This window comes from Oxyura jamaicensis, chromosome 9 (assembly GCF_011077185.1).
Source record: "Oxyura jamaicensis isolate SHBP4307 breed ruddy duck chromosome 9, BPBGC_Ojam_1.0, whole genome shotgun sequence".
Classification (NCBI taxonomy): domain Eukaryota; kingdom Metazoa; phylum Chordata; class Aves; order Anseriformes; family Anatidae; genus Oxyura; species Oxyura jamaicensis.
In genome coordinates this window covers 22102104-22113543 of record NC_048901.1, presented here as the reverse complement: position 1 = coordinate 22113543, position 11440 = coordinate 22102104, and the positions used below count along the sequence as shown (strand labels likewise).

The 11440-nt window shown below is 36.5% G+C and overlaps 1 long non-coding RNA gene across 1 annotated transcript; it reads right to left on the bottom strand.

Moving 5' to 3' along the window:
• Window positions 1–4746: 4746 nt before the first annotated feature.
• Window positions 4747–11028, bottom strand: LOC118171192. Its single transcript, XR_004753097.1, has 3 exons — window positions 10680–11028; window positions 10385–10566; window positions 4747–5092 (listed from the first exon to the last, which is right to left on the bottom strand). It is a non-coding gene; the product is annotated as an uncharacterized LOC118171192 (long non-coding RNA).
• Window positions 11029–11440: the final 412 nt, after the last annotated feature.

The following is an 11440-nucleotide window of genomic DNA, read 5'->3' as shown; positions in this document are numbered from 1 at the left end:
TATATTTTAAAGGTACAGAAAGGGACCTCCAGTATAAAAAAGTCAGTTGAATAATAGCAAGTATTGAAATTTTAAACTTTTTCTTCTTCTTCTTCTTCAGTTTTTTGATGCTGATGTGTTTCAATTCTGAGAAACAATTCAAGTGATTCAGTGCTTGCTTCAGAGCATCTTTTGAAAAAATAGAGAATCCACTACCCTAATCTTTCTCTTTCCAATGCTCACTTACAGAAGGAACTAAAGAAACCTTCCCTGTGAGTAATGTGCTACACTCCACAACATCATCACCACTGTATCTGGCTGTGAACCAGGAATTCATAGTAGCACCTTACATAAGCATTATATTCATTAACAGATTGATAAAGACAATGTCAAACCCCAGAACAAGCCTGACAGTAAAATTGCAGCAGCATCCTATTATTAGCACCACAATCAGTCAAATGCTGAAAGATTTTTAAGGGAATTTTGGGATCAGTATTGTGTCAGCAATATAGTAATGAAGGCAATTCATGGTCAATTCAATCACAAGTTTAGGTCTTTAGTTTTGAGGTAAAGTATTTGTTCTTGTTCTTACATCATTGTCCCTTATATTGTCAACCACTCTAGCCTCCAATTTTTCTCAAGTACAGAAAAAGTTTCCCTTTTCCTATCATCCAAGTCCCTCTGTACGAATGAAATTTGCATAAAAGACACCACTCTAATCCTGTTTTAACCATATTTTAGAGCACTACAAATAGCCTTGTTAAAACAACGTCTTATTTGACATTGTTGTTCAGAGATGAAGGTTTTGCACAGGAATTTCTTTGAGTGGTTTAGTAATAACTGCAGTTTACTGTCACCTGTACAAAGAAAGAATGCTGGTCAAATTCTTCCTTCTGAGAATTTTGAAGGAAGAATTGTTTCATTTTTAAATATAGTGGCTGCACTTTGCCTTTACTGTAGGTATTATAGTATGAATAAAAATGAAAGAGATCTGATCTGCAGGAAAAGGTAAAATTATCAAAATAAAAATGCAAATATTTAAGAGATGTATTTCTATTGTATGAATGATATTTTGTCCTCTGTCAGGAAGGAAAAACTGTGTGAAGGACTACTGAGATATGCAGTCTGTATGAGCTAGAAGGAATGACACACGTTGTCCACCTTCTCCACATGCAATTTCATCTGCAAAAGTGTTTGGGATGAAGTTCTCATAATCTCTGTCCACTGAACTAACAAAATACTCAACTTTCCCCTGTACACACGCCTTGTTTATGTAATTGATTATCTTCCCTAAAAGGTAAATGTGTACTACTCTTGGAAGTGGTTCATAGTGAGGAAATCCAGCACGTTTTATAGAGTTTCCACTGAAGTCAGTGAGTTCAGTACAGAAAAACATTTACTTATGGAGCTCAGGTTTACTTTGTACATATGACATACTTTTGGTAGAGTAACTTGCTCTTGATTCCTAAAACACTCCTTGAAATTAAACTAGCAAAATAGCAAGGTAAAATATCATTGACAGATAATAGAATGTCCCAAAAAGAAAATAAAACAGATTTGAAATAGAAAACAAACAAGGATTTGAAATAGAAAAATATATTTAGGGCTCTCTTTTTCTTGCCATAAATTGTCTTTTATCATGTCTTTTATCACATTGCAGAGATCAACCAACACATGAAAGATTAAAGACCTGTTGTTATTCCCTGCTTCACACTCTTGAAAACCTGGAATTCATCCAGTAAATGATTAAAAGTTGCACCTTCCATTGGAACTGCATCTAGTTTTCATGGTGTACATGTAATGTCACATGTGTATGTATTGTGCATGGAAAATCTCTACAGCAAGCACTCAGGTACCAGCATGTGTCATGGCCAGAGTGTTTGTCTGGGACTGACTGTAAGAAAAGTTTGGCTGTTTACAGTTGCATGATGTGACACAAGAATATCTGAAGGGAATTTAGTCTTCAGGAGTGTATGTTGCTTGTTGAAAATGTCCTTGAAATATAACAACCTAAGTGAACAGAATGGCTACTCAGAAATAAGATGACTCAGGAGGAAATATTATTATCATTGCTATCCCGAGGCAGGAAAATTTACTCAATAACTTCCATGTTGTCTAACCTCTAAACTACCTTAGAAGTGCCAGAAACAATCTTTTCAACAAGAAGAAAATGGGAATTTAAGTAAACTTCATTCCTAAGTAAAATCTGCAGAAAGAAAAAGGAAAAATGAGTTTTAAAAGGGCAAAGATCATCAATCTCATAAGGATGCAATCTTTAATTAGCAAGGAACAATTCAAGCAAGGAAATCTCAAGTCTGTTCATATTTCATGTATTCCGTTTTGATCATAGAAGAGAATCTTTGAAAGGGTCCCCTGTTGTTTCTCTGACATTTTTGCCAAGGAAGATCCAACAGTCCGAAGCAAGGTGGATAGACTAGAGGTGCTTCCAGCAATCAGAGTGTAGAATTAGTGGGAGTTAAAAAGAAAACCACTGCCAGAGTCACTGGCAGCATCCTCAAAGTCAGGTGTCAAGTTTAGAAATGGACACTTAAGACTTAAAAACAAGAAAACCTTTGAAGAGAAAAGAAACATAGAAAGAAAAGTAAGTGCAGAACTGAAGTCTAAGAAGAGAGAAAAAGGACCACATAAGAATACAGAGATTTACAAGTACTAGGAAAAAAAAAAGTTTTGACCTAGCAGAAGGATGGGACTCACAACACAAGCCATGATTAAACACTGCAATAACAAATAATATTAACCATAATCATCCCATGAGCAATTTCCAGACTAATAAATTGGCAACATTGACACCTGAATTGGATTATAACTTATGACTACTTCAGTTGAGCATCTGAACAATGCCCCCCCCTCCTCCTCCAAGCACATCTGGCTTCCTCAGTGTGTGTATTGTAGTGACAGATGTCATTTCTATAGCAGCCAGGGATGCAAAAACAAACATAAAGCACTATATTACCAAATATATACTGCACACAGGAACTGGAGGATGAAAAGTTTTATATAAATCCAGAAAGCCCAAAGAAGAGAAACTCAGTCCCAGAGAAGAAGAGGTAGCTCAGAAAGCTGTTACTCTATGCAACCTCAAGTAGACATCAGAACACAGAAGTTTGCAATCATTGCCTTGCTGCTCATTCTTTGGTCAATGTGGGGGGCGAAACATAACTGGAAGACTTGATCTTTCATTCCCAGAGGTGAGGTTTGCTTTTAGAAATCTGATAGATAAGAAAAGAAACAGCATCAGGTAGAAGATAAGCATGTTCTCCTTATTTTTGCAAACTTCATTCCAACATCATAATCAAGATTTTTCTACTTTGCTAGACCAAACTCACCAAGTTTCAGCCTGAAAATATTAAGATTACTGCTTCAGCATACATATAAGAGGAACTAAATCCAATTAAATGCAGCTTATTTTTATGCAGTTATAACTTGTCATGAGTCTGGTGAATTCAGGACAGGACTGTTTCTCCTAACTTCTAGGAGCAGTATGAGAACTGCTATAACCAGTATACTGCATTGTGAGAAAAACCCTCTTAACCCACCTGTATGTAAAACAAACAATCATGTTTTGTGCCTAAGAAGTAGAGAACTTGTTCAGGACACCAACATTTTATCCCTGCTTCAACTTTCCAGAGTCTGAGAGTAACCCAGACTTTAAAACATAGCTTCTGTCTGCGTTGATCTGTGTGTATTAAAGCACCAGTTTGGATATGGTATTATGCTACTGATGTACGGGTTATATAAGAACTATAAAAGAACCTATAAAGTACTCCCTTATAAGACAAATTCTGAGCCCTCGCATCAGCAATTTGCTTTTCAAAGTGCCAGTGTGGTCAAACAACCCAGCATATGATCATCTTTCACCTTGATTGTGCTTTGGGGAAATGAGACAAGACTTTCCAATGTCAGGTCAGTGGTAATAATTCCTACAAGTATGTAAGGTTCCTTTTATTATCAATATCAAGTGTTATATAGCAGCTATGCATTTGCAAAGCACAATGAAATTGAGGCAAATTGTGGAAAAATAAATAAATAAATAAATAAAAATAAAATTGTTGCATCTAATGTATTTGGAAAAAAAAAAAAAGAAAGGAAAAAAAAAAACACTCTTCTAAACTTTTCTAAAGAAAATCCTTAACTCTAAAAGTTGAGGAAGAATAAAGGAAAAAGTGGCTATGTCAAAGAGAAACATAAAGACCAAAAGATTCAGTGGGAAGGAAAAATAATTTGATGGAAATTGCAGGACATTCTAGCTGCCATTGAGAAAGGAATTAGGGTGTGGGGTACTTCTTAATGCTGTATCATGTGGAACATAAGTCAATAAAACTTTAGTTATTCACTAAAATGCCACTGTGAAGTCTCCTTGCATGACTTTGCCACTGCTGTTCTGTATGTAAGGTTTAAATTACTCTACCGGGAGCATTTTCTGTTTACTTTCCTTATCTGAACAATTTATTACAATTGTTGCAACACCGTGTTATGACATCAATATTAATAGCTACACATCAATAATAAGATGACTTTTTATGTTTTGCAGCCATACATGGAAATTTTCAGAAGCTGCATTGCATATTATTACTGTTAAATATTCAGTGATACAGAATCCTTCATAAATATGGAGACAAAGTATAGCAAAACAGAGAGCAATAATTCAATAACAACAACAGAACATACACAGAAGTCAAAGTTAAAAATATAAATATAAAATATAAAAATATAAAGTCAAATTATTTTCTGTCATACACAAAAAAGTTGACTGAATAAATTACAGAATTGATCCTGAATCAGCACAAGACCTCCACAGGATGTCTCACCTGTGATGCATCTTTTAGATACAGACCTGAACGTCTACACAAGAAACTCATTTAAGGCTGCAAGTAGAAGATGAAGACAAATGTCATTTAAGAGCAAAGTTCTATGACTTTTTCCCTTGCTTCCCTGTCTTTTGGAGTCAGTACAGAAGTACTGACCAGTTGTACTTACACCTCAGGGAAAGTGTGCACTGCCAGGCAGGAATCCACTGGAGGTCCCAGAGTGGTAACTTGGCCACGCAGGTCCATTCACAGCCCTAGACAGCAACTTCCAGGGAGCAGTAAAACTGCAATGTAATAAAAACATGTTTTCCGGTTACTAATAGCTGTAAATTTGTCTCAGAAACACCCCCACCTTCTTGAGCATGCACACATTTACACACAAACACTTCTGAGAGCAGGTTAACAGAAAGCCGTGGCTAAGAAGGTGACTGAAAGGACCTGGGCTTCCTAAAAACTGCAAAGTGAGGGCCTCCCACCTGCTTGTTCCTGTCATCCTCAGTAAGCTTCTATCAACAGTGTTATGAGGAGATTAAATACGTTATTTGTAGGTCTCTGCCAGCATAGGGATTAGGGCTGAGTTACTGCTGGATAGTTTTCTGATGTATTAGTGAATGAAGCTGCAGCCTAGCTACACCATTTTTCCTGCTACCTTGTCTTTCTCTTTGTCAGAATTGTTTCAAAGAGGTACTTGCAACTCTGTAGTCTACTTAAAAACTGGCAAGTCCAGCCTAAAATTGAACATGGCCACTGGTGTTTTTTAACAAATTGCATTTTCTTTGTTCTGAAGTCTAAAAAGGCTTGTGTTTGTTATCTAGCACCATCTCACTTTGTCTGCACTATGAGAATGCTGCAGAGACAAGATTTTTTTTGACAACATTTAGGCATTTATTGGAAAGGAGACAAAATGCATCCAACAGATTTTTGAATTGGTCCCAATATAAAATTACTATGTAGTGACTAATATCTTATTGTGGGGTTGCTCAACATTTTTCACTCAGTGAACAAGAATTCCTGCAGTATTTTCCCTGGGGACTTTTACTATTCCAGATGTGATTTAACAAGTGTCCTATGGGAAGGTAAGAATTGGTTACGCAGAAAACTACTTGTTGCATCTTTTACTTGTTTTTAATGCAGCTTAACATACCAAGGAAACAAGGAAAACAAAATGGCATTAACACAGATGTCCACCTCTTTGTGCACCACCAAGCCTATGGATCCCTAGACTACAGCATCACAGGCAGTGTTAGCAGTCAGAATATTGCACGTGTCCCTGTGAATTTTAAGTTGCTAAATAAGTAACATCGACACGACCTAGATAAGGAAGCAGTGTAAAATGAAAAGGACAAGTTGCTGCCAAAACTAACACAAAAGTTCCTGGCTAAAAGGTGTTAGGAGCTATCAAGTGACATTGACTTCAGTGAAACATGACCGAAAACCAGCCAACAAACTGCCAGACTCAATCACTATTGTCTCTGTTTCGCTTGCACTCAATGTCAGAATGATATGAGACGTTCTCAGAGATGGCCCGTGAGAGGCGCTAATTCAGTGACAAAGTTCTCCAAGAGAAGACCCTAGCGAACACATGTCAAAAATGTCAAAAGGACATTGAGGAAATTAAGCATTCACGTCTGGATTTTTAACAGAATCTGGCCCACAAAGAAATGGAACAATATTTAATGAGTCACTGCATATAGCTGTTCCCCAATTTTATGGACGTGACTTTCAAGTGTGAAAACACTTGAAAAACAATGAGAGAACAAGTTTTGGACCATAAAAAACACTTAAATAAGATTAATTTTACTGAATTTAATATGTTATATAGCTAGGAAACTACCTTAGAGTTTGGGAATTTGTCCCCAAAATTATGAAAATAAATATATATTCAGAGATTCACATCTGCCATGCAGCTTGAGTAGTCATTTGTGATTATAAAGCAGAAATAAAAACCAAAAAAAAAAAAAAAACACGATCAAAAAGACAACATTTTGCATGCACTTGGCACAGCTACAGATGTGCAGAACTCCGAGTTTTCAGAGTATGCAGTGGAACAAATCACAAAGATGTCAATGACATGGTGACATTTCATTTTACATCAAGGCTCCACCATGAGGTGGAACCCAAGCTTTACTCACCACCTCACCACCTAATTTTGGGCAGTGCTCTGTCCACAGAGTCTTTGCAGAAAAACCTGAGGTCAATCCACCAGAGCTCCAGGGATGCCAGCTGACCCACTGGTTTGGTGTCAGCACGGGCAGCGCCTTTGCTTTGCATGGCTGCAACAACAGAGTGTGAGGCAGGGTGGAAGAAGCTGAGCAATGAATGAAAGATAAAGCATGGACAGGAGCCAGGTGTAAATTCCAAACTCAGAGACAGAGTTGGAGGCATCGATGTGATTTGCGTACAATATTTATTTAGTAACACATGCATTGTGTAGTACAAGATTGCTATGCAATGTAGTTATGGCTTATATCTGAATCAATCTTTAAAGCAGAAACATCGCACACATTGGACCATAAAAAACAGCTAACTCTTAAAGACAGGTAAAACAGATTATGACAGCAAACTAGAAAGGCTAACGTTTTTGCATGTCAAAATTCATAAATGTCATATTTAGGCTTAGCATAGAAAAAATGCAAGGTCACTTTCAGCAGATCCAGTGAATGCTATCATACTGTACGTTGAGTTTTAGCATAATATAAAGCCATCTGGTATGGAAACTCAAGCTCAGCAGACGCATTTGGAAAACAGAGCATTCATTTTTATCGTGTACTAAAATTAGATTTAAAGTGTGCTCAAAAGCATAACTAAAGCATATTGTCCCTTCTAGCATTTATGTTGCAGGCATCAATAAGGCCTGTATTTGTTGATTCTGCACTCAGACCTTTGGTCCTCTTCCTATCACTGGTTAACTTCAACACAGAAGACCACAATCCTACTTAAACCAGCTGCACATTTGATTTGCATACAAACCATAGTAATTAAAGAGTGAAAATAAATCTACCTGTATCTCATTCTGCTTCTCTAAAGCCTGCAAAGACAATTTTCCATGACCGTTTACTTTCCTATCATTTCTGCTATACAACGCCTGGGTCCGAGAGAGCTCTGTGTGCTTTGAAACCTCCCTTGGGGTTGTGGAGATTTGCTCCACTCCTGCTTCTGGGTCCTCCTTTTCTCTCCACACTTACCTCACTCATGACTTAGGTGGCAAAAAACAGGCAATCTCCATGACTCCAGATTCTTGTTTCTCTCCCAGATCTTTCATTACAACCAGAATATTACCAACACAGATCCCACCTTGGCTCTACCAGGGATTTACTCATGCCTGACTGGATACGTTGCCAGTGCCCCCATCTCCTTTTTTATGCCCTCCCTAACTTCTAGCTCTCACATTCATGGCTTCTATAATGCAGGAGTCAAGATACTACCTGCAGCTTATAATTCACACTTGCTATAAAACATTATGCAATGCTCTCAATGAAGGGCTCTATATAAAAATAAATAAATACTTGAGTTGGGTTCCAAGTCAGCAGTATCTGAAACACATCTTTCTATTGAATGCCTGGGAAATGTATAACACCAACTTTGTTTAACTTCCTTTCCTGTTATATACCTTGGATGTCATAGATTCATGCAGCAGCTTTCAAAACCGTTTCGTTTCCCCATAAACGTGTTTGATTCTGAGACCAAGAGAGAAACATTAAATACTTTGGGTTTTTCTTTTGTTTGCAAAGAATGGAAATATAAATGCGCCAGGCAGAGGTAAGGAATTGCTGCAAGTCAAATCGATTCTGTATCTATGGGCCCAGAGTAAAAGGAGGGAGCAGTCTGAAAGGCTAATTATCTCAAAGACTTCTGAGATGTGCAATAAGCTTATAGAAATGCACTGCCTGTCAGCTTGTGTTGCTTAATTACAGCTTATGGATAGTGGTCAAATCAGTGGTGCGGTCTGAGTGGTTGAATATGACTAAGTGTTTTGTGACCACCCTCAGAAAGAACAATTCATCCGTGTATGTTTTCAATATTGTTCTGTAACTCCGTCTTTCAGAAAAATGTCCTATTTTCAGAGTTACAAACCATTCAGCATATAATTGAGAATCAGGAACCAACCATCTCCGCTCATTTGGAAATGCAATGAATTGCACAGTTGTACTTGTACACGTTGTGAATTCACTGGGTACCAGGCACATAACAGGTGCTTTGATGTTTATGTCAATAAATAAATGAGAAGACATAATACAGAATCAGACTGCAATTTTTTCAGTCCACTCATCAAAAAATACTTGCAGGATTAATTACATTTGTCTACTAGCTTTTTCCTCTGGGCTATAGGATCACAAATTATATTTGTCAAAATAACAACGTCAATTTTTTAATGCACATGAATTATGTTTATGCACATGAATTATGTTTTTCAAGGTTCTGAAAAGGCCACAGAATGTGAGGGCCTACCATTTTATTTACAGACTTACACCATCTCTACAATGCCACCTGAATAGGCAGCTATAGGAATTTTGAGAACAAAATATTAGTACCATAATTTTGTCATCCAATAGAAAAATTAGTTAGAAGCTGAGGATGGCAAATTAGCCTGGAAGAGAATACAAGTAGGTTAATGAACTATTCAAATAAACCCTCAGAAGTCACAGCAACTCTTTGTAACAGGAAAGGCTGCATGTCTTCTATTAGAAGCAAAGAACAGCTCAAGAGCTCTTAAGGTTTGACATTTACAGAAGGTCAGGCTACATGCTCTCTTCTGGCCTTATACACTGCAGAAAAAGTTCTCTCTCTCTCCAGCTCTCCTTAGACTAAGATACTCTTAAAAACTCTGGAGCTGTGCATAGATATGCCGAATTAATAAATTTCCATCTTTGAGATTGAAGGTTGCTGGTGAAAAGCACCCAACGTTATAGCGGCTTTCAATGTAACTTCACCAAGAAGTATTTCTCATTGTCCTTCTAAAAAGAAATATATAGTATAATCAATAAGTAACAGTGCCATACCACTATATGAAACAGTAGTATTTTAACCATTTAACCATGGATGCCCTCGTGACAGTTTTTAACAAGGTTTCAACCTAAAATTAATTTATGGCACCTTCAGTTCTCTCCAAATCATGTTTACAGAACGTATGAGCATCTATCTGCAGTATTATGTTGTTCTACAATTTCTATGTCAACCCTATCAGTTGCATTACACAATGCTAATAGGATCATGATTTGGCATTAGTCAGAGAGAAACCAATTGTCATGGTTTAGTTAATTAGGGTCTCTTTTTCAGGGTTTACTATTTAGAATATTACTATTTACTTAAATTTACTATTTAGAATATTATACAAATTAGTTTCAATAGTAAGAGTATTGAAGAGGATGCTAAGGTCATTTTGGTATTTATTTTCTTACAAAATATATATAAGAGGGATAATAAAATTATATATAACCACAGAGAGCAGAGATTAGGTCTGAGGAATAGCATACATTGAGATCCTAGTGTTTAATTTCCTACAAACCTATTGCATTCTCACCAGAGGGCTGGGGATCAGGAGGAAGAGAAGAGAGGGGAAAAATAACAATAACAACCTTCAGTTGTACTCATGTACTGTTCGGTCTCATTTCTCCAATAAAAATGAGTTTCCTTAGAACCAAAGGCATAGTTTTCCATCCATAAAAATCACATCCTCAAATCACTTCCATATCTCCCAGCCACAAAATGACCTCCTAAAGCCAACTGTCTGCGGTTGTTGAAAGTTGCTGTGCACATTCTGTAAAATGGCGTACATAGGTGAAATATAGAATCATATTGCACTCTTGGGATTTCCATTTTTAAAACATTATCTCAAGAAAGCCTGAAAGCAAACATTAAATGCACACTTACCTCTTGAAAAATATGTTTCCTCACTGAATCCTCACAGCATCAAAAACAGCCATCTTCCATATGTCAAACTAATGCAATTTTGTTTTGGAAAAAATTGCTGCTCTCCTGCAAGTTCTTTGTGATAAAGTTGATATTCACACATAACTTCTCTCAGGGGCCACTGCAAGAAGTTATTTGGAACATGGGTCCAGTCATCTGGTAGTTGTAAGGCAAACACGTATTTCTTGTGTGAGAAAAAAGGGAATGAGAATCCAAGAGACCTGCAGAGGAAGGTAAAGAAATCTAGAATTATAATATAAAGATTTAAGGTTCATTCATAGTTATTTTTGTACCATTTCTCATACCATTTTTTGTAAAATATATATATATGTATATATATATACAAAAATTATAGATGGTCACAGAATAGTTGAAGAAGGTATTGAAAGTTACTTGGTACTTGGTCTGGAATTATTCCTAATGTCACCATCTTCATCTTTCAGCATATATATGTGCTAGTGAGATTTGTAAAAAACCTTCTGGATGCTTGTGATGTACAGTAGTAAATCAAATAAATAAATAAAATTAACTCAAACTGACCAAATTTATTCATGTATTAAAAAATAAAATATAAAATAAAATAAAATAAAATAAATAAAATAAAAATCTATGTCAATGCCCCTGGGGAATTCTGGATCTTGTAAGCAGCTTCCTATCACAGCAAAATGTGTTTTTATCTCCATTGCTAGTGCACCTTCTCCTTTTTTGATATAACAGCAAAA